Genomic DNA, 24588 nt, shown 5'->3' with positions numbered 1-24588 from the left:
AACACAATTTAATGGCTCCTGTAGCATACCCGCCACCGTGGCAGTGGCAGACTATAGATTGCGATGTGTCTTTTTTAGAAGTTACTAAACATGCGCCTATTGCCCATATTCGAACATACTTCTTGGAACTTCAACACAAATACACACGTCCTGAGTTTTTTACAGATGCCTCTAAGTCTAACTCCTCTGTGTCCTACGCTGCTGTTGGCCCTTCCTTTTCGGATGCTGGCCCTCTACATCCAGACACAAGTATCTTCACGGCGGAAGCTTACGCGATACTTGTGGCAGCTAAACACATCAAACAATTACAAATACAAAAAGCAGTAATTTATACAGACTCCCTTAGTGTGGTAACGGCTCTGCACAGTCTTAAAAAACAAAAAAACCCTGTCCTCATCTCACTTTACTCTATTTTGTGCACACTTTACACACTCAACCAACATGTTGTAGTGTGCTGGGTGCCAGGGCATCGTGAAATTCAAGGCAACGTGATGGCGGATCAGCTTGCTGCATCCGTCCACGAGGGCACCGCCACTACACCCATATTAATCCCGGCCCTTGATCTTAAGCCGTCTCTCAAACGAAACATCAGAGACTTCTGGCAGAGCAAGTGGAATACACACACACAAAACAAACTACACATTATTAAGCCACACCTTGGTCATTGGCTGCCAGTATCAAAATCGCGTTATACAGAGGTAATACTAACGAGACTCAGGATAGGACACACATACGCAACACACACACATCTTTTGTCTAGTGACGATCCACCATTGTGCGACAAATGTGGTGAAACATTAACAGTCCTTCACATACTAATCCAGTGTAAACATTTAGAAACTCTAAGAAAACAACATTTTCCATTACTCTACCGACAACATATACCTTCACACCCTGCAATGTTTGTCGGTAGGGAACCACTTTTTAGTCATAAATCATTGTTAGCGTTTTTAAAAGAAATTCACAGCTTTGATGTCATATACCCGGGCATACCGTAGCATGACCTCTCCAGAGAGGTTTTTGCTGCGGTGGCTACACAAGAAAGCACATGCCTCACGTCCCTTGGACGCAAGGGTTTGAACGAGTGAGGCACTTGTGCTAATGCCATACATATCCACCATCGTCTTTTATTATCACCAACTTTTGTCATCTATTCACACCACACACACCTTTCACGGCATGGTCATCATTTTATTACTTGTATGTTTTTACCCGCCTTACTGCGAGGAATTTTATGGCCCTTATACAGCCACTTATCACAATCATTGTCCATATTTTTAGTAAGATGAACTGGCGCTCTTTGGCCGTGAATCGGCCCTTGCGCCATAAAACATCAAACATCATCATCACTCGGAGCCTATTGAAAGCGAGCAATTTATTCATAGCAAAGAATTTGGACACACTTTTTCAATTCAGTACCTCTTGGGTGGCATCACTATTCATCCTACCCAAATAATACATAAGCATGACCAATAGTGTTGAATGTTGTACAGTGTGCCATTTGATTTTTCCCTGAATGGCTGCACAATCAATTGCAATGTTGAATGTCATGGTAAGTTCAGTGATGTCTGCATGTTTCCAAACAGCCAGCATTTATACCTGCTAGTAACGACTGAATAGCTGGTGCCGAAATCAATGCACTAGCAATGATGGCATCCGTGTGGTAGCAGCCAATCAAATGTCAAGCCATCGTCAGCTGCATGGAATAAATGTAGTATTTAGGATTTTGGATCTCTGACCAGCTATCTTTCAGTTGTTTCTGCCTAATACATTGCAAAATATTTCAGTCTTTCTACTGTAACACTGCATTAAAATTCAGTCAACTTCCCCTGAAGCTTGTTTGTTGTATAACATTGGTACATAACCATACACTACATAAGATTATCACAAAAGCCCAAATGGCTCTACACAGACCGCAGACATTGGCTGCATTAACATTTCACTGCTACTCAGCTACTCTTTCGCGAAAATTAGCGCACATCATGTCACAAGTTAGGAGCGAAGTGCGTTGTTGGTATGCTGCTGAATTTACTGCTTAGAAAGGTCAAGTTGAGCTATACAAAATATTGCGAGTTACTACTTTATTCCAATACTAACACATTTTAATATCGTAATTTCTGTCATTATGAATTACACGCAGCTAACAGTTTTTTACAACATAAAAACTACAAAAAAGGCTTACTCTTTAGGGCACCCAACTTCCTTGGGGTGAGTACCAGCTTATCCACACTCGAAAGACCTCCCACCTGATGAAGAAAACGGTGACATGGGGTGCCCATTAAACTCACATTGTAAAGGTTCTGGACACCCCATATCGCCTTTGCAGCTTCCCTCACAAAGAAGGAATCCTTCAGCAGGGCCATCAGGTGTTGCCACTTTCCTGTTGCATAGTAACACCATGGCCTAGGTTTTTCTGCATAAACAAATAAACAGTGCCCTAATGCTGATAATTATGAAGGCAGCGTTGGGGATGCCAGATCAATTCAATGTTGATTGAAAAACTGAGCTTCTTGCCAAAAATATTTTTCAAAAAAAGGATAAAATTAAATGTTACATGCATGAAAACCTGGAAATGTTTTATTCCGAAACTGTGTAATAACAAAGTGTCATAATTTTTAAACAGTTCAGTAAAAGGTACCTATAACAGGCCAGAGGCAACCTTCATACCCTCTTGCCCCGCCGCGGTGTGGTCTAGTGGCTAAGGTACTCGGCTGCTGACCCGCAGGTCGCGGGTTCGATTCCCGGCTGCGGCGGCTGCGTTTCCGATAGAGGCGGAAATGTTGTAGGCCAGTGTACTCAGATTTGGGTGCACGTTAAAGAACCCCAGGTGGTCAAAATTTCCGGAGCCCTCCACTACGGCGTCTCTCATAATCAAATGGTGGTTTTGGGACGTTAAACCCCACAAATCAATCTATCAACCTTCATACCCTCAGCAGAAAGAGAGGAAGTAGGACAATCGGGTAAGGAGGTAATCACATTAAGCGCAATGATACAATGGGTGCAGAAGTGCAATGATTAAAAATGCTTTTGGATTTAGCCACTACTGATGCCCCAGCAATTTTCATGTCTTAGATCAGTAATTAAGCTGGCATCATTGAGCGAAACTTCTAGCAATGAACGCTTGATTGACGGGCCTTTTCAGCATCGCACTGTTGCTGTAGGCTATGCATTTCCTACCTCAGCCATCTTAGTCTGATTTGAAAGAGCCACGATTTTTCTAAAATATCCTCCCGCATTTGTTTTATTCCACTCAGGAATTACACCATGCAGATGAACTCATCAACACCGAGGCCACCCAGAATTTCATTCACAATGGCAACCATCATCAAGAGTGCCTACTAAGTATTTGTCCCGTACAGGTGCTAAGTAAGGAGGGGGTGCTGCGACTACCGCCCCCCTCCCAAACGGGAGCCCTGCGCCCGCCTCTGATAACAGTGCTCTCTGCATGGTCATTCAGAATAAGTTTTTCACCCTGCCAGACATTCATTGAGTCTTGTTTCTGTTACAAGTCATAATTGGCAGAGAATGGCTGATGTGCTTTTTTTGTTGATATCTATAACAAAAATTTTATCAGTGATGCAGATGGCAAGGCACTGCTGGCGGCCAGAAATACAAAACGAGTTTTACTGCATGCCACTGGAAGGATTACACAAGGTGACGGTCTATGCAGCATGTGGTGTAGTGGTCGTTTTCCGCTTGACCAGCTCACCGGTTACAGAAACTCATTCACTAACTTGCTTGCAACATTTTATAAGAGGTAAGAGTTGCCTATCATTTATTCGAATATTCTCGTGGGACAGTCACCCATCTCATTGAAGCACAGGGGGGTCAAAACTCTCGCAACGCTCGCATAGGAATACATGGGATAGCAGCCTGGAAACTTTTGACCCCACTCGCTTCTGTAATAATATGAACTTACAACGAAAAATTCATATGCTCCATCAATTTTTAGACTGCGGCTGTCTGATATAATGTGATCTTTCATGCTATGACAAGCACTCAGCGACGCTTACGATACAGTGTAGCTGACTCTTGAAACTTATCAGGCACTGCCAAAAAGCCAAAATAACTGAGTCGGGAAAAAAAGTATTAAGAAAAAACACCTTGTCCAGCTCAGCTTTCGGAAAATCTTGTCCATTTATATCTGTACACACGCACGCTTTGCACAAGTCTGCCTTTATTTTCAGCCAGTGTTTGGCGATTCCTATAGACACTGTTACAACCTGCACTGTAGATGTGGAGTGCACAGCACATCATCATCATAGTCAACGTCCACCTACGCAAGTTTAGGTACTTGCGGGCTGACCTTGTTTTCAAATTGTCGAAAACTCCCGAACAACTTTTGATTTAGGTAAACTGTCTTCCACTTGGCAAGTAATTGTTGCTTTTTTTTGAAAACAACATCGTCACAATCCCCGCAGGGGCGCCTGCGAAAGTAGGCGTTTGGTGTGTAGCGACACCACGGACCCGAGCTAACGGGGGAGTTTCTACTCCCTCCCACGCCTAGCCGTGCGTGGCTTTGCAGTGCCCGGGGAAAAGGGGATCCTGGGGGTTGAGCCGACGCTGGGTGATTGGACCTTTAGGCCCCCCCCGGCAGAGGCAACACACCCCTTTGGCCCCGGCTTCACGTAGACGGCACCCCTGGGCTGACCCACCCAGGGGAAATCGGCAGTCGCCTTTTCCTGTCTCCCCCTCACATCTTCGTCTTTTCTCTTACTTTAAATCTTTCCTGTCCTCTACTCTCTTCCGTTGACTTCCGTGTTTCCTGGCGGCAAGGGTTAACCCTGTGTGGCTATCCTACCTTGGATACACCATATTCGGTTATAGTGGTGGTGTACAGCTGGCGTCTGCAGGGCCTGTGCTTTCAGACTCTGCAGCGTCCCCTTGTAGGACTCCATGGTGGGTGGCTGGCACCGCTGCCGAAAAGAAACCTTTTCTTATGGCTAGTTCCTTCCCCCCACTCCCTGATCGCCCTCAGAAAAGAGGGCGCACCGATGAAGTCTTCCAGTTTTATGGTCACCAGAGAGTATCCTTTCCTCGATTTCACGTTGTCCACGCTGACACACCCGGCAAACCAGTGAGAACAATTTCACCGTTTCTTGTTTCGAAGTCTTTGACAGAAATCTTTGGCCCAGGTTATAAAGCATCGAGAATGGCAAGTGGTGACCTCCTGTTGGAGCTCCGCGACCAGAAACAAAATGAAAAATTGTCTAATCTAGTGAAATTTGGAGATACCAAATTAATAGTAACCCCACATCGAACCATGAACACCACCCGTGGCGTTGTCTCAGATGATGACCTGTTGAGGCCGACGGAGGCTGAACTCCTGGAGGGTTTTAGCGAACAGAATGTCATCAACGTGAAACGAATTAGGATGAGGCGTGATGGCAAAGAAATCCAGACTAAGCACCTGATACTTACTTTTAATTCAAGTGTACTGCCCGACTCCGTTGAGGCTGGGTACATCAAGCTCCGAGTGAGGCCATATATACCGAACCCTCTCTGATGTTTTAAATGCCAGCGATTCGGCCACAGTTCTCAGAATTGCCGAGGCCGCCTAACTTGTGCGAAATGCAGTGCTGACGAACACACATCTGATGCCTGTGAAAACTCTCCTCACTGTGCGAATTGTAACGGGGAACATGCCGCATACTCACGGTCATGCCCAAGCTGGAAGAAAGAAAAGGAAATTGTCACGATTAAGGTAACACAAAACATTTCATTTAGGGAGGCACGAAGGCAGGTGTCCTACCTGCCAGAAACCAGCTTTGCCGAAGTGGCGCGTCAGGGGGCAGCGCCACGACGGCCCCCGGCGCCTGTCTGGCACACGCGTAGTGCGCCGGCGGTGACGCCTTCTGCCCCCTCGGCGGTTGCAGCCAGTGCTGCTCCGCCATTGAAGAAGGACCCACCAGCCTCCGGGCTGGGGGCCGCGAAGGCCTTGTCTTTAGAGGCGAGGCCCTCAAAACAAATGCAGCGCTCGCAAGAGCGCGTGTCCAGCGCCTCGCAAGAGGCAATGGACACAACACCGAGCGTGAGGGCGCAGCCAGCGCCTAGGGATCGGCGCGACTCTGTCGACCGATCCAAAAAAGAAAAATCTCGTGTCACGGCCCCTGGAAAGGGTCCGTGAGCTCACTTTCCATCCTTGAGCACAGAACACAAAATACACCTAAAATGGACACACAAATACTACAGTGGAATGCCAGAGGCCTATTTAAAAACCTAGATGATATCAAAGACTTGCTTAATGACTATCAGCCAAAAGTGTTCTGTGTTCAAGAAACTCATTTAAAGTCGACTCATGTGAATTTCTTGAATCAATATGTGGTTTTTCGTAAAGATCGAAATGGTGGCAATTTCTCTTCTGGAGGTGTGGCCATCATTGCTCAAAGAAGAGTAGCATGCCAGCACATTGTGCTACAAAGCTCTCTTGAGGTTGTGGCTGTTCGCGCTATTCTATTCAACCGTCTTATATCTATCTGCTCGATCTACATAGCCCCTGACGAACCATTCAATAAAACAGAGTTCGAAAAGCTTATTGATCAGCTTCCAGAACCATATGTGTTAATTGGAGATTTTAATGCTCACAGTTTGCTATGGGGTGATACCAAATGTGATGTGAGAGGTCGTGCAATAGAAAACTTTCTTCTCGCATCCGGAGCCTGCATGCTCAATAAGGCAGAGCCAACATACTGCAGTACAACACACAATACATATTCATGCATAGATTTAGCCATTGGGTCACCATCACTCCTGCCTTACTTAGATTGGAAAGTTATTAATAATCCATATGGAAGTGACCATTTTCCAACTCTTTTAGCAACAAAACAACGGGATGACCGGCCGTCTTATCCCAAAAAGTGGAACTTTCATGTTGCAAACTGGGTGAAATTCAGAGAGCTATGTACATTACACCTCGAAGAGGTAGACCATTTGGAAGTAGAAGAGATGGCCAACTATATTTTGGAATATGTTCTTACTTGTGCAAAAAAGTGCATACCGCAGTCCAGGAATGATAAGGTTAACGCAAAGCCATGGTGGAATCGGGAGTGTGAAATTGCTAAAAAACGGCAAAACAAAGCATGGAGGGTTTTTTCTCGCTACCCAACAGCAGAAAACTTGATAACCTTTAAACGTTGCAAAGCGAATGGCAGGCGTGTTCGCCGTATAGCCAAACGGGAAAGCTGGACACGCTATATATCCTCAATAAACTCCTACACAGACGCCAGCAAGGTTTATAATAGGGTGCATAAACACAAAGGACAAGGCCTAAATCCATTCCCTTTGGTGAATGACTGCGGTGATACAATAGAAGAACAGGCAAACGCTCTTGGCGTACACTTCGAGAAAATGTCAAGCTCAGAAAACTATACCACTAAGTTCTTACGCCACAAAAGCATAGCTGAAAGTGTACCTCTGTGCCGGAACAAGCCTCGATCAGACGGATACAATAAACCACTAACAGTATATGAACTGAAGCTCGCCCTTGGTTCCTGTGGGAGTTCTGCTCCTGGTTCTGATACAATTACTTATGAAATGATCAGAAATCTCCCTGATGAAACCCTAAACTGCCTTTTAGCTCTTTACAACAAGATTTTCAGTACCGGCAAAATACCCTCTGCTTGGAAAGAGGCAATAGTACTACCAATCTTTAAACAGGGCAAAGATCCCTCTTCGGTAAATAGTTACAGGCCTATCGCCCTCACAAGCTGCCTACTCAAAGTGTTTGAGAAAATAATTAACTGCCGCTTGGTCTATTACTTGGAGTACAATGGCATATTGGACCCGTGCCAGTCTGGTTTCCGTACAGCTAGATCCACAACCGACAATCTCGACCTCCTCGAGTCGTATATACGTGACGCGTTTGTACACAATCAATACTGTCTGTCTGTTTTTTTCGATCTTGAGAAGGCATATGATACTGCCTGGCGATATGGAATCTTGCAAGATCTTCTGTCTTTCGGAATATGTGGCAGGTTGTTTACCATCTTAAAAGATTACCTGTCTGAAAGGAAGTTCCGTGTAAGAATAGGTACTGTGTTATCGCGCACATTTCTTCAAGAAAATGGAGTGCCGCAGGGAGGAGTATTAAGCTGCACACTATTTATAGTTAAAATGAACTCTCTTCGCTCTGTTATTCCACCTGCGATATCGTACTCTCTATACGTGGACGACATTCAAATTAGTTTCAAATCGTGTAACTTGACTGTATGCGAACTCCAGATACAGTTAGGTGTTAACCGACTTGCAAAATGGGCTGACGAGAATGGTTTTAAGTTTAACACTGACAAGACTACTAGTGTGCTGTTCTCGAGACGACGAGGTGTGCATCCTGACCCCTGCATACTAATGAATGGACAAAACATAGTCATCACGAAAGAACAAAAATTCCTCGGTGTAATTTTCGATTCCAAACTCACCTTCATCCAGCACATAAAACAGCTGAAGTTAAAATGTCTCAAGACCATGAACCTTTTAAAGATTTTATCGCATCAGTCGTGGGGGACAGACAGGCACTGTCTCATATCTCTGTTTCGAAGCCTGGTTCTGTCACGCATAGACTATGGATGCATAGTATATCAGTCAGCTTCAAGGACAGCACTGAAAATGTTGGACCCTGTATACCACCTAGGTATCCGTCTGGCACTTGGTGCCTTCCGTACCAGCCCTATTCAAAGCCTTTATGCAGAGTCAGATCAGTGGCCACTAGACTATCAGCGCACGTATCTAGGAGTCAACTATGCAGTTAAGATCATGTCTCTGAAGCAGCACCCATGTAAAACACTTATGAACGATGTGTCTACTACCCAGTTATACTTAAACCGTCCTTCTATCGCCCCACCGTTTCCATTGGCAATAAGACCTGCAGTAGAAAAACTTGCAATTTTCTTCAATGACTTGGCGGAAAGTGACCATGTCGAACACATCCCTCCCTGGCAGCAATGTCCAGTCACTTGTGACTGGTCTTTCAAAGACATCATAAAAGAAAATTGTCCAAGTGCACTTATTCAGCAACATTTCTTGGCCCTTGAACACAAATATCGTTCAACCGCGTTCTTCTCTGATGGCTCAAAATCTCAAACATCTGTATCTTGTGCAGCCTATGGACAAAAGTTCTCGGACACCAGAACCATGCATACACATACCAGCATTTTTACAGCGGAAGCCTATGGTATCCTGCTTATTATACAACACATTAAACAACACAAGATACAAAAGTCTATAGTGTACACAGATTCTTTAAGTGTTGTCAGGGCCCTGTCTTGTGGCAAGTACAGCAAGAACCCTACTTTTAACAAGCTCCTTAACGAAATCTATGCAGCCTACAACTTAAAACTTTCTATTGTTATTTGCTGGGTTCCAGGTCATTCTGGAATTGCGGGCAATGAAATAGTGGACAAGAATGCACGAGAAGCCGCTGGTCGGCAAACCATAGATATAACCTCTGTTCCGGGTGTAGATCTAAAACCTGTTGTACGTAGAGGTCTACGCAACCACTGGCAAGCTGAATGGGACAGAGAAGTCGACAACAAACTCCACCTTGTAAAACCCCAGCTGAGGAAAGTTATCCCCCAAAAACTCAACAGGTTCGCTGAAGTCACTCTAACACGGCTCAGAATAGGCCACACTTATGCCACACATAAACACCTTTTGACAGGCACTGATCCACCTACATGTATACACTGTGGAGAGAGTCTAACCGTTGTGCATGTTCTCATACAATGTCCTGTGCTTCACCAAGTACGACTGACCCATTTCAGGGAGCTCTATCGACATCATATCCCACTTCATCCAGCGCTGTTTTTATCACTTGATGCAGTGGTCGACCTTAAGAGACTTCTTCATTATCTTGCAAAAGTGAAATTTTTAACAATGATATCATTCCATCCTAGGCACCAGCTGCGCCTCAAGTGTGAGGTACTGCCTGGTGCATAAAAAGTATGTCTTAGCCTTCGCAGTTCTTGCTCAGGCAAGGACTTCAGCTGCGAGGGTCTTGGGCCTTGCAGACTAATTTGTCAGTACAGATTTCAGCCAACAAAATGAAGGTTTTAGCAAAGTGACATTCCTTTTTAAACAAAGTGACATTCTTTTAAATATACTGCATTTTAAATGGTTCGTAGATAATTGTTTTAATATTTAATCGTGTTTTAATCATTTGTTTTAATTTTTAAACCAATAACCGAATTGAAACAACACTTGTACTGGCGCTCTTTGGCCTTAGATGCCCTTGCGCCAATAAAACTTAACGTAATAATAACATCGTCACAATGTTGTAGTTGCCACTGCTTTTCGTTAGTATCAATGACGCTGATAGAACGAGGGCCACGAGAGCTACTTCAGCTGATCGGGTCTTGTACCGCAAGTAAGAGGTGTGAAACTACGACACAGTGCGATACGCAAATGAGGCCTGGCCATAGAAAACTGACAATGCAAACCCTGAAATGCGGAGCAAAGACATTGGGCTTTAAGGGTTTGTTCAAATTTTTGCCATTTTGTGTAGCATTGAAATGTGTTCGCCGTGTTACCGCTGACTCTTGCCTCTTTTTCAATCCAACCCTTCGCAAGCGCTTCCGAAGTAAAATCGTGACAAGCTAATACTCATGACAGCTTGAGTGCACTTCGGGCGAGAGTACTTACGCTCACAAAGTGAAATTTTGGCAGTTTACTGCTACTTGAGAAAGCGAGGTGTACTTTGGAAATGATGGCAGATACAATTGACCGATTTGTAATGTAACATATATTTGTTATTTTTACACCCGTGTCTCATCTTAGGACTCATCTTAGGACCGTGTTGTCTTCCTGGGAGTAGCACCAGTGGCACACACCATCGTAAATGACTACAGAACAACTCACCGACACATGTGAAAGCATGCCTGGAAGTAAACACACGACAGACTCTGCCATTTGTGCTGCCGCATCCCCCTAGCAGACTTGTCTAATCTGCCTGAGGGTGAGAGTAGGAAGGGTTTTTGTTGTATCATGCCTTGTTTTATTAGATAAAAGTATTCCTTATGACGATAACAATGCTTTAAAATAGTATGAACACTGCTTCAGGCAACAGCGTATTTCAGTACAAGACCATGGTACCGACGCTACACACTTTGTCACAGCCTTCGAAACAAACTAAGGTTGGAGGACACACTTGCTTGCAAGTGTACTTTGCAGCGAGTGAGACTTAACTTTCTCATGTAACAGTGCGCAAATAACACTCATGGCGAAGTATACTCACTTCAAGTACATATAAGTTGCCATGTGCGACAGAGGTACGAGCCAAATCTGCATTTCACACTTCATGTCTCACTCTCTTGTTTGTTGCTTGGCATGAGGGCTCATCTGCTGAAATGACTCTGATGGCACCTATTTTATCTGTGCTATCGAGACTAATGAAGAAACGGGGAAAGTACTCGACACTGATTATAGCGAAAAAAGCGCTGATTATAGCCAAGACAAGCAGGCCGACCTCAATTTGGAGTTTTCGTCGAGTTGGGCAATGGGATCATCCATCAGGTACTCAACCACTGCAAGTGAACCACTGCGATTGTGTCATGCCGCTCACACCAACACTCACATGCAGATTTAGAGCAGGTGGCATCAGTAGTAATATTGATTTACTTGGACGGCCAAGCACAGGCTGAAATACTGGCAGACTTGGTGGTCAATAAGCATGTGTGCCAGACACACGTGAGTGCAGTGACAAGTTTCTCCGATCAGTGGGCCACTGAATGTATAGCTAGGGTGTCAATATAAGATATAGTTGGTATTTTATTGCGATGTACGAAAATGTCTTTCCTCATCATCTACTTTCTTACCAGTTTCATACATGAGCACTACACCCAAACCTCTAATAAAGGTGCTTTTTTCGGTGATTTTTTTTGAACACTTGATTAAGCTTGATGATTCTCTCCTCCAACTTCAGTTGGCGGCAGTAATGTCCCATGCGGCTGCACAGTATGTAGCGTTTATGTTTGCAGAGTTCTATGCAACGGCTATAAGCAAAGAAAGATTACAGGCAGTCGTCTTTGATAAGTGGTTATGTTGTGTGAGCTGCATACTAGCCATCTGTAAAGATTTAAGGTGGTAGGCCACTCAAAAACAAACTTTTTTTTAAAGGCAGGCAAGGTTGAAATAACTGTTTCCTCATAACCAGTATGTCTTATTTAGTTTACCTAGCTATTTACAGCGCAAAATATTGAATACTTATTTATTGGGAGGTAATCTTTGTCAAAAATTGCATTAAAAGTGCTAGCCACGCTAGCTGTGATAAGTGACTAATGGGTGGCTTTATTCAGTAAAGCTGACATTTGTGTAACTAATGGCTGGAGCTATGCAGTGAACTAGAATAAATATTATGCAGTGAATATGAAGGAAGTAATGCTAAAAAACGGTAAAATAGCCAATATAGACAACCTGTTGGAGAATTCAGCTGTGAACTGAAAAATATTCGCTAGATTTCTTTTATTCTAGTTCACTGCACAGATATATGTGTTGTAAATTATTGTGCGAAATTTCAGTTCAAAGTATACGCTAAGAAATACGTTATGAAAGTTTGCGTCGCAACAATTGGAGCAAATTGTTATTTTCAGAAAACGTAAATGAAAATTTCTGAGCTTGTAAAAGGGTCACAATCTTCGCATGCAGGCCTAAAATGCGCAAGATTCATAGCTGGGTCCTTCTGCGGAAGCATTATTGTCTCCTTCTGTTCGAGTGGCTGCTCGTCTTTCCTTCCTGTCCTGTTTTGTCCCATCCACTGACTTGCGTTTAGCAGTCTGCATGCGCAGGTGATTCCTGGCGATGCAAGCTTTCGTCGTGTGGTACCCTGGTTCTATGCCAGCTTGCCTCAGATTATCTAAGGTGCTTACACTGCCATTAATAAAGTGTGCGAGAGCATCATGCAAGGCAAACATTACTGTAGGCAAGCTTACGTAGACCTTTTTGGGTGCCCGCTGCCATATTAGACCATTGAAACACTCATAAGCATTTTGAGTCTTTCCATGAAGGCACTTCATTAGAAGTTCATCAGAGCACAGATCACTGTGGACAGTTTTAACTTTGTTGAGCTCATCATTTAGAAGTCCTCCTTTGTGTACGTATTTCCCTTGGCCATGAGCTTCAACCCTTTGGTATCCGCACCAGCTTCTCGGTCCAAGTGGACGCAGGCCATGGCTCGGCGGCTTGTCGGTAGAGCTGCAATTAAAAAGACTGGCAAGGGTAGCCTTTTTCATTGCAGAAAGGTGCCCCACATTAGCTCTTATGGCGATGCGATAATAGTTTTGCAGGCGGTATATAAGGGCATCAGTGAGCTTTCCCTTACCACCGAGTCCACGCACTGTCTTCAGTTTTCTGAGGCAGCAGCCAACACACTTCCGGACATGCCCAATGCATTCCAGTTTCTGCTCACTGTCCTTTCCATACATGTCTTTGACAGCAGCATAGCTCTTGGAATAACCATCGCCGTAGTACTGCAGGTATTTCAAATGTCTTTTGGCTCATTTATTTATTTATTTATTCAGATACCTACAGCGGTCAACTGGGCATTATTGTAGGGGGGAAACAAACAGGAAAAGATACAGGTAGTATATACAACATGAAAAGCAACAAACACTATGTAGGAATAAGGATATTATTAACACTCTACACATAAATAACATCATAAAAAGACTAAACATCGCGTTACTAAGAGGTTGAAAGAGGTTGTACAATACGAAAAAGCAACACAACATGATATTAAAGTAAAACTTTTAAACATAAGTTAGCTTTATAGATACATAACCTCATAAGAAAGACAGTAGAAAACACAACTAGGCAGAAGCTGTAAATTGTGAGCTAAAGCTCAAAATATCCCATATATGTCATGTAAAACGTAGTTAAACAAACATTCCGCGAAGGCTTCATCAAAGGAAGTCGGCAATGATAGTACAACTTCATTCGGGAGACTATTCCAGTCATGGACTGTCCACGGAAAAAAAGAATGTTTGTACAGGTTGATCCGACAACTATATTCCCTAACCTTCAGGGAATGGTCTACGCGGGCAGATCTATAGGTAGGATCAAGTATGTAGGTTTCATTCCTTAAGCCTGTTGCACCTATAAAAATTTTGTGGAACAGTTTCAGGCGCATGTACTCCCGCCTGTCTTGCAAAGACGGCACTCCAAGATTGTCCCGTACATCGGAAGAGCTTTTTCTGAAATCATAGTTTGATGATACAAACCGTGCTGCACGCTTTTGGATGCGCTCTAATTCGTCAATACATGTCTTTGTAACGGGGTCCCAAGCGGAACATCCATATTCTAATATAGTGCGAACATTTGAAAAGTAAAGCAATTTCTTTTAACTTAGGAGGAGCTTGCTTGAAGTTACGCCTTAGGAAGTTGAGGACCCGACTAGCCTCACTGCTACGTAATCAATATGGTCATTCCAGGAAAAGTCATTTTTGTATAAAACCCCTAAATCTTTGTAGCTAAGTGCAATTGTGAGGCTTTCGCCATTAGTGAGTATTTTGTATGTAAATTATGACGTTTTGTAGAAAACTGGACAATGTTACATTTAGAAAAATTTAGCGTCATATTCCACGTATTGCACCAGAGTAGTATCTTGTCGAGGTCACTTTGTAGTTGTACACTGTCATTCAAACTATTAAGTTCACGGTAAAGACAACAGTCATCGGCAAACAATCTTGACACGGCTGGATACTCCTTCGCCTATATCATTGATAAATATCAAAAGAAGAAGAGGCCCGAGTACAGATCCCTGAGGAACATCTGACAAGACTGTTTTATGTGATGAGGTCATTCCGTTAAGAACAACACACTGTTTTCGGTCAGTAAGGTAAGCCTCAATCCACTAGAAAAGTGCCGTGGGAATATTAAGTGCAGACAGTTTTACAAGTAATAAATTGTGTGCTGCCGAGTCGAAGGCCTTTTGGAAGTCTAAGAAAATACAGTTCACCTGTTCCCCGCTGGGGCACCTGCGCAAGTAGGCGTTTGGTGCGTAGCGACCCCACGGACCCGAGCTAACGGGGGAGTTTCTACTCCCCCCCACGCATAGCCGTGCGTGGCTTTGCCGTGTCCGGGAAAAGGGGATCCTGGGGGTTGAGCCGACGCTGGGTGAATGGACCTTTAAGGCCCCCCGGCAGAGGCAACACACCCCTTTGGCCCCGGCTTCACGTAGACTGCACCCCTGGGCTGACCGACCCAGGGGAAATCGGCAGTCGCCTTTTCCTGTCTCTCTCTCCCTACATCTTCGTCTTTATCTCTCACTATTTATTTTTCCTGTCTTCTACTCTCTTCTGCCTGCTTCCAAACCTCCTGGCGGCTAGGGTTAACCCTGTGCAAATAGCCTACCTTTGGCTAGGCGCATTAGGTTATAGTAGCGTTGTACGGCTGGCGTCTCCAGGTTTTAGCATCCGCTAACTTGTAGCGTCCCCTCGTTGTGCTCCGTGGTGGGTGGCCGCCAACACTTCTGAAGAAAATTAAACTGGAATGCATAGAGCGTTTCCCTTGTTAAGTGATCGTACCGCCTTAAAGCGCGTACGCACCGAAGACTTAGGCTTTTTCAATCGATCAAAAGAGAGCTTTCCCCATTTTCATGTTACACATAGTGAGATAAGCAGCAAGCAAGCCAGAACTGTATCCCCCTTTGTAGTAGCCAGATGTCTCACAGAAACTCTTGCAGCCGGGTACAAAGTTACCAAAATGGCCAGCGGAGACCTCCTCCTTGAAGTTCGTGAAAAGGAGCAGTTTGAGAAGCTACAGAATCTTTCAACTTTTGGTGACACTACGATCACTGTAAGCCCGCAGAGGCGCCTGCGCAAGTAGGCGTTTGGTGTGTAGCGACACCACGCACCCGAGCTAACGGGGGAGTTTCTACTCCCTCCCACGCCTAGCCGTGCGTGGCTTTGCCGTGTCCGGGGAAAAGGGAATCCTGGGGGTTGAGCCGACGCTGGGTGATTGGACCTTTAAGGCCCCCCGGCAGAGGCAACACACCCCTTTGGCCCCGGCTTCACGTAGACGGCACCCCTGGGCTGACCCACCCAGGGGAAATCGGCAGTCGCCTTTTCCAATCTCTCTCTCCCTGCGTCTTCGTCTTTATCTCTCACTATCTATCTGTCCTGTCTTCTACTCTCTTCTGTTTACTTCCATTTTTCCTGGCGGCAAGGGTTAACCCTGTGCAAATAGCCTACCTTGGTCTAGGCGCATTGGGTTATAGTGGCGTTGTAGAGCTGGCGTCTGCATGTTTCAGCATCCGTAAACTTGCAGCGTCCCCTCGTTGGGCTCCGTGGTGGGTGGCCGCCAATGCTACTGAACAACATACAATTAGCATGCACAAATCATTCCCTTTACGTAGTGATCGTGCCTCCTCAAAGCGGGTACGCACCGAAGATATCAGTTTTTTCATCCGGCCAAGACAAACCTTTCCTCATTTCCACGTTATACACTGCGAAAAAACTAACAAGCAAGCCAGAACAGTATCCCTCTTCGTAGTAGCTAGGTCCTTAACCGAAACTCTCGGTGCCGGGTACAAGGTTACCAAAATGGCCAGTGGAGATCTACTCCTTGAAATACGTGACAAAGACCAATTCGATAAACTGAACACCCTCACAACGTTTGGACACACCCATCAGTATTACGCCACACAGGTCCATGAACTCATCTCGCGGGGTCGTATCGGACGCAGATTTGCTTGACCTGAACGAAGCTCAACTTCTTGAAGGATGGAAGAGCCAGAACGTGACAAACGTACAGCGTATTAAGATAACAAGAGATCAAAAGGAAATAACAACAAAACACTTAGTATTGATCTTTGCTTCGAGCGATTTGCCGGAAACGATTTAGACTGGGTATACAAAGACATCTGTGAGGCCATATATTCCCAACCCCCGCCGTTGCTTCCAATGTCAGAGATATGGCCACGGCTCGCAAAGCTGTCGTGGCCAGAAAACTTGTGCTCTGTGTGGAGTCGTGGGCCATGCGTCCGACAACTGCGAAGCACCTGCACACTGTGTGAATTGTGGCGGTAGTCATGCCGCGTACTCACGTTCCTGTTCTTTCTGGAAAAAAGAAAAAGAGATCATCACTTTAAAAATAAAAGAAAACATTACATTTAAAGAAGCAAGAAAAAGAGTCTCGCCATTTTATGGCCCCACATATGCTGATGCGGCGTGCCAGGGGGCAGTGTCGCACCAGCCCTCGAGTTCAGTTCAGGCTGTCAAGGTGGATGGACGTGTTTTTTGAGCGCTCCGGATCGACGGCGCAGATAAGTGTTGTTGCATGTTTTGAGCTTGTCTCTATAATTATAAGGCAGCGGTTGAAATCTTCGTAGCACTTATTTTATGGTACGGCTTTTTCGGGACCAGTCACCAGGTATTTATTAGTTAGTGCGGGTGTGTGTGTTTGAATTTTTTTGTTGTTGTTTTTTTTTCTTTTGCCACCCCGTGGGGGAGGTGCGCGTACATTGAACATGCAAATTTTTGTAGTAGAGCTTGGACTTTCTTTTTTTTTTCGTAGTGCAGGGCTCGAGTTTAGTAATTATCGAGTATAGCGACAATTGGTGTCAGAAAGGCATGGTTAAAAAGACTGTAAAGTGTTCAGGATGTGGAGTGGGTTTGAAAGTGGACCCAAGCGTAGAAGCGGATGGAGAAGAGGCTGACGCGAAGTGTAGGCAATGTGAGGTCGAGGAAAAAATGGAGAAAATGATGGTTGCCCAGAGTGAACTGCTGATGAGAATCGCCAAACTCGAGACTGCGTTGGCGACAGAGCAAGAGAAAACGAGGGCAATGGGAGAAAGACTGAAGTCCGCCGAGGAAGGGCTAGCGAAGCTGAACAAAGAAGCGACCTACCGAGAGAACAGTAGGGAACCAGCAACCAGAACGGTGGAGAAGGAAAAGCAAGCAAGCTTGGAAAAAACAGGTTTAGCCGGTTCAACTGTCGCAAGGCCCAGCTTCAGCGAGGTAGTGGTGGGGCAGAAAGGGAACAAAAGAGCCGGCGTCACAGGTGCAAGTAGCCCCCAGGTGCAGAATGCTCCAGCGGAAAAGTCACAGCATGTGGTAATCGCCGGGGACTCAAATTTAAATCGATGCACAGAAGCCATCAAAGAGAGGGTAAGAGGTGACAAGAGGGTTGCAGTAGGGGCGTTCCCAGGACGCAAGCTGGAAGCAGTCATGAGGCAAGCGAGCGCAAAGCTCAAAACGACAGCTGATAGACGCAACCTCGTGATAATTTCAGGTGGTTTAAACGATGTCCTAAATGAAGATGCAGCAGGACTAGCAGCCACACTGGCGAAAGGCGTCGATGACATGCGCGCCACTTCTCCTAAGGTGCAGGTAGTGATATGCACGATACCGGAGGTACCGGTGCGTGATAGCAACCTGCAAAGAGCGGTGGTCAACGCAAACCAAGAGATATGGCGGATGAGTCGGGAGAAAGGCTTTGAGGTGGTGGAAATAAACAGAGAGGTGCATAGGTTGGGTGGTTTTCAACGAGACAGAATTCACTTCGATGGGCGGCTAGGTCATGAGGTGGGTTGGCGACTTGCAGGACGCGCAGTAGCTTTTTTGGGGGGCAAGCGAGCCCTTCGGGGTGCAGGATAGCTAGTAACGAGGAAAACAACCAGGGAGACTCTTCGACAGGTGGTATGGACAGATACGATTCCAAAGTGGCACCAATATCTAAGATACGTAGAGTCCGGGGCATAAATAGACGTAGCCACGAGCGCCGAGCCAATTCAGACATAGGGTATATTAACATGCAGGGTGGTAGGAACAGGCTGAAGTGGGAAGAGATAGAAGAACAGCTAAGGGAAGAGAGGCCGATGGTATACGGTTTTGTAGAAACACATCTCAGGGACATGGAACAACCTCCGAACAATCCGAACTACGCGTGGGAGTATTGTAATAGAACAGAAGGCAGCAGAAAGGGGGGTGGTATTGGGGCATTCATTCATAAAAGTACAGACTGGCAAAGGGTCAAGCAGGAGTGCAAGGAACATTTATGGCTAAAAGGGAAAGTGGCAGGTCAAATGACACTCCTTGGTTTCGTGTACTTGTGGACGGGAGCAAAGGCCAGAGAGGAAAACCAGGCAATGGTAGAGTGTATATCAAAGGACATTCAGGAGTTAGGAAGAGAGTGCGAGATAATTGTACTAGGAGACATGAATGCGCACATAGAAGATATAGATGGGTATACCGACCCGACAGGCAAAATGATCATGGATATGTGTGAAAGGCTTGATTTGATCATTTGCAACAGTACCGAGAAGTGTGAAGGGCAAATAACATGGGAGGTAGGAAGGCTTCATTCGACGATAGATTATGCACTGATGTCACATAGGATGTATGATAAGCTCAGGGAAATGCACATAGATGAAGGTGGCTCCAGAAGTCTGGGTAGCGATCACAAACGTTTCAAGCTAAGTTTTGGAAGAGCAGTGAAAGTGGGAAGGAGACAAGATGAGCAACTACAGGAAAATTTTTATCCAGAAAGGCAAATTGAAATAGCCACTAAACAAATTGAGAAAGTAATCACGGAGGATAATAAGACAGTGTGGACATACAGGAATCTAATTAGACTCTTTGAGATAGAGCTTGCTAAGACGCGTGACAAGTCACCCCGGAAAAGAAGACACAAACCCAAAAGATGGTGGGATGAGGAAGTTAAGAGAGCCATAGCAAAACGTCAGGAAGCCTCTAGGGAACAGAGACATGCTAAGCAGCGGGGTGAACCGACAGGTGATGTGGAAAGAAAATGGGCAACCTTTCTAAGCTGTAGAAGGGATGCATCCCTTCTGATCAATGAAAAGATTAGAAGGAAGGGAGCTCAGTGGCTGGCAGAAGTACATAAAAAAGATAGAAAGGCAGCTGCGAAATTTTGGAACCATTTAAACTCCCTAAGAAATGAGACGAGCCTAGAGCAGAACTTTATAACTACAGCCCAAGGTGCTAGGCTAAAAGGGGACGAAGCTATTGAATATATAAGAACAAGGGTGACAGAAAAATTTCAACAAAGTACTTTATGCACCACAATAGACAAAGACGAATCAAGTGGTGCAATGGCTCCATTTTCACAACAAGAGTGGGAAAGGGCTGAGAAAAGGGTTCCTAGTAGTACATCAACAGGCCCAGATGGCATTCCAATTAGGCTGATAAAAACATTAGGTCCGAAGTCTAAGCAGGCTTTGAGAGAGGCAGTGAGTACAATAATAATCGATGGTGAAGTTCCCGATGGATGGAAACTTAGCAGGATTAGCATGATCTATAAAGGAAAGGGGGACAAAGCTGACATAAACACGTCCTAAAACAGTTACATCAGTGGTCTACAGGCTGGCGATGCAGATTATAAAGGAAAGACTGCAGGCGTGGATAGAGGATGAGGGGGTGCTGGGGGAACTGCAGAATGGGTTTCGGAAACACAGGAGGTTGGAAGACAATCTGTTCTCACTGACGCAGTGCATCGAAATAGCAGAAAAAGAACACAGACCCCTGTGGCTAGCATTTTTGGATATCAAGGGAGCGTACGATAGCGTGGTTCAAGAGGAATTGTGGGGAATACTGGACACACTAGGCGTGAAACATGTAGTCACTAATCTTTTAAAGGGTGTCTATAAAGGTAACAAGGTAGTTATAAAGTGGGAAAAACAGGTATCCAAGCCGGCAGAGGTAAAACGGGGGCTTAGGCAGGGGTGCCCCCTGTCACCCTTATTATTCATGATGTACCTACAAGGATTAGAGGCAAAATTAGAGGGAAGTGGACTGGGCTTCAACCTCTCTTTAGTCAAACAAGGAAAACTTATTGATCAGGCACTACCAGCATTAATGTACGCAGATGATATAGTGCTGATGGCCAACAACAAGGAAGATTTGCAGAGATTGATGGACATCTGCGGTAATGAGGGAGATAGGTTAGATTTTAGATTCAGTAGGGAAAAATCGGCAGTCATGATTTTCAATGACAACGAAGGTAGTGAGCTTAGAATACAGGAGGTCATGCTAGAGATAACAGATAAATACAAATATATGGGCGTATGGATATGCAATGGGACCGAGTATCTGAGGGAACACGAAATATACGTGACGACTAAAGGTAACAGGAATGCAGCAGTCATGAAAAATAGGGCACTGTGGAATTACAATAGGTATGATGTTGTGAGAGGAATATGGAAAGGGGTCATGGTTCCTGGGCTGACGTTCAGCAATGCGGTCTTGTGCATGAGATCAGAAGTTCAAGCAAGATTAGAAATTAAGCAACGTGGAATAGGTAGGCTTGCTTTAGGAGCTCATGGGAATACACCAAATCAGGGAGTACAAGGTGATATGGGATGGACATCATTTGAGGGCAGGGAAGCTAGCAGCAAGATAAAATTTGAGAAGCGATTGAGAGAAATGGGGGAAGAGCGTTTGGCTAGGAAGGTTTTCAGCTACTTGTACATGAAGAATGTCGATACAAAATGGAGGAAGCGAACCAGGAATTTGACTGGTAAATACTTAGAAAACAGCAGGTGGCCAAACCAAAAGGAACTATCGGTTAAGAAAAATGTGAAGGAAACGGAGACTGACATGTGGAGAATGGGCATGATTAAGAAGTCCGCACTAGAGATCTATCGAAATTTTAAGCAGGAAATTGCCAAGGAAAGCATCTATGATAATACTCGGGGTAGTTCTCTACTGTTTGAGGCCAGGACGGGAGTACTGCGAACCAAGACATATCGGGCCCAATACGAAGGGGTCGACACAGTATGCAGTGCGTGTGGAGAGGAAGAAGAAACTGCCGAACACTTGATAATGTTCTGTAAAGGGCTTCACCCTATAGTTCAGGATGATGGCGCAGAGTTTTTCAAAGCACTGGGATTTAGGGACAGCGAGGGCAAAATAGACTTTAAGCGGGTAGACTTAACTAGAAGGAGGTTATCTGATTGGTGGCTAAAGTCAAGGCACGAGTGAAAATTAAACCCTTCACTGCGAAGTAGGAATCCTCAACTTCATTATTTAAAGGAAAAAAAAAGATAAATGTAATTGGTTAGTTCACTAAGTATTACGGCTAGGTGGCGTTAGCCGCCGCCCGATCTAAAGGGTACAGCCACATCCATCCATCCATCCATCCATCCATCCATCGCCACTCCTTCGGCCTGCGCAGAGCGAGCCATTGGCTGTGGCGCCTACCCCAAGGCGGCAGTAGTTGAGTCTACTCCGCCTACTATCGAACAGAGACCAGGGACTCCAGGGTCCTCGGGTCTCAAGGCCCCACCTCGCCAGGCGAGGCCCAAGCTTCGAAAAACCAGCTCGCATGAGCGGGCATCCAGTGCCTCCGAGGAGGCAATGGATACGGCCGCACCCCTGGTGCCAAAAGAGCGGCGCAGCTCTCTGGAGCGCGCCAAGAAAACTAAAAAGCTCATAACAGGGCCTGATAATAGCCCTGATACTTGAGCTCGACCTTTCAGCTTAAACAAGTCACTCCCTTAACGTACACACAGCACTACTTTACTTCCAATATGGAAACACAAATTATACATTGGAACGTCAGAGGCCTGCTTAAAAACCTCGACGACGTCCAAGAGCTTTTATACAAACACTCACCTCAAGTGCTGTGTGTACAGGAAACACATCTGAAATCCTCCAATACGAATTTTTTACATGCTTATGTCATATACCGAAAGGACCGAGATGATGCTGTGGCGTCATCCGGTGGCGTAGCCATTATTATTAACCAAGGAGTAGCGTGTACACATTTACCACTCCAGACATGCCTTGAGGCGGTGGCGTTTCGAGCAGTACTTTTAAACAAACTCGTCACCATCTGCTCTTTGTATGTACCTCCCCACCACCGTCTTGAAAGACGTGAATTTCAGTCATTAATAGACGAACTGCCTGAACCCTATTTGCTTCTTGGGGACCTAAATGCACATAGTGGATGGACTGTGGGGCGATTCTCGCTCTGATGCACGAGGTCGTCTCATTGAACAATTTCTCTCTATAGACCTCAGCATCGTATCACCTTCACTCCTACCCCTACTGAAATGGAAAATCATAAATAATCTATATGGAAGTGACCATTTTCCTGTAGTGTTGAGTTCACAAACAACATATAAATGTCCTCTACATGTTCCCAAATGGCTGATAAACAAAGCAGACTGGGAACAGTTCCACAACACTACACGTTTGAGTTGGACCGACATATGTAGGTTAGACATAGATGAAGCTGTTCAGTACTTCACAGCTTTTCTAACTGACGCAGCGGCCAGGTGCATACCGCAAACATCTGGAATGCCCGGCAAACGACACGTCCCATGGTAGAACACGGAGTGTCATAATGCGCGAAAGGAACAGAACAGGGCATGGTGATTGCTGCGGAACTCGCCAACAGCGGAAAATCTTGACACCTTCAAGAAAATAAAGTCCCAAGGAAGGAGAACGCGTCGGCAGGCCAGAACAGAAAGCTGGCAAAAGTTTTTGTTAGGGATCAATTCATACACACAGGAGGCTAAAGTCTGGAACATGGTCGGTAGGATAGCAGGGAAACAAGTACACACACTTCCACTCGTAAACACTCAAGGTGATACCTTGGATGATCAGGCAAACTTCCTCGGGGCACATTTTGAACGGGCATCCAGCTCGTCCCACTATACTGACACTTTCCAAAAATTCAGAACAAGAATAGAAAAGCAGAAACTCGAACACAAATTCACTAGATACGAGGCATATAACCAAGCTTTCAGTCTAGCGGAGCTCCGAACATCTCTAAACTCCTGCAGTACTTCTGCCCCAGGTTTTGACCGTGTGGTGTATGAAATGTTAAAAAACCTACCAGCCGAAACACGAAAAATCCTACTTTGTTTGTACAATGCTATCTGGTTCTCTGGCACTATCCCTGCCTCCTGGAAAGAGGCTATTATTATTCCCATTTTGAAAGAAGGCAAGGACCCTTCTTTAGCTTCGAGTTATAGGCCTATTGCACTTACGGGCTGCTTGTGCAAAGTGTTCGAAAAAATGATAAACTGCCGACTTGTACATATCCTTGAAACAAACAATTTGCTCGACCCATTTCAGTGCGGGTTTCGAGAAAGTAGATCCACCACAGACCACCTTGTTCGTATCGAGGCACAGATCAGAGACGCCTTCGTCCATAAACAATATTTTCTCTCTGTGTTCCTCGATATCGAAAAGGCGTATGATACAACATGGCGTTTCGGAATTCTAAGAGACCTGTCCCACCTAGGTGTGCGCGGAAGAATGTTTCATATAATCGAAAGTTACCTGTCAAACCGGACATTCCGTGTCCGTCTGGCCAGTGTGCTCTCCCGAGCATTTGTCCAAGAAACAGGCGTGCCACAAGCTGGCGTGCTTAGTTGCACACTTTTTGTTATCAAAATGAATTCTTTGCACTTGTTCATTCCCCGCAATATGTTCTATTGTACATATGTCGACGACGTTCAGCTTGGCTTCAAGTCATGCAACTTGGCCATGTGTGAGCGGCAGGCTCAGCTGGGTATAAATAAGGTCTCCAAATGGGCAGATGAAAACGGATTTCGACTTAACCCAGAAAAAAGCACGTGTGTCTTGTTCTCTCGAAAGAGAGGCATGCACTCGGAACCTGACATTCGAC

This window comes from Rhipicephalus microplus, chromosome 6, assembly GCF_043290135.1.
Source record: "Rhipicephalus microplus isolate Deutch F79 chromosome 6, USDA_Rmic, whole genome shotgun sequence".
Classification (NCBI taxonomy): domain Eukaryota; kingdom Metazoa; phylum Arthropoda; class Arachnida; order Ixodida; family Ixodidae; genus Rhipicephalus; species Rhipicephalus microplus.
The sequence above is the reverse complement of the archived record's forward strand: the minus strand, read 5'-3'. Positions refer to the sequence as shown.